This window comes from Penaeus monodon, chromosome 25, assembly GCF_015228065.2.
Source record: "Penaeus monodon isolate SGIC_2016 chromosome 25, NSTDA_Pmon_1, whole genome shotgun sequence".
NCBI lineage: Eukaryota > Metazoa > Arthropoda > Malacostraca > Decapoda > Penaeidae > Penaeus > Penaeus monodon.
Window position 1 is genome coordinate 19427544 of NC_051410.1, and position 275 is coordinate 19427818.

Sequence of the window (275 nt, forward strand, 5' to 3'; positions counted from 1 at the left end):
CTTCACTCGTCCACAATGACCTGTCTTTACCGCACCGGTTTCGAGCGTAAGGTGTAAATCTCCCATTGGTTCCGAGCGATGCGACGGCCGAATGGTCAATCATTGGCTGTAAATACCGGAGGGCATTTTACGGATAACGAGCGGAACAGCATTCGATAATTAACCGTCGGCTTTCTAAGAAGAAGGATCTGTTCGTTCTAAATCGAAATCTAAATTCGCGGGAAATGAGGATCGTCTTTTTTTTTTCTTGTATCTTGTTCTTGTGCGTGGTGATT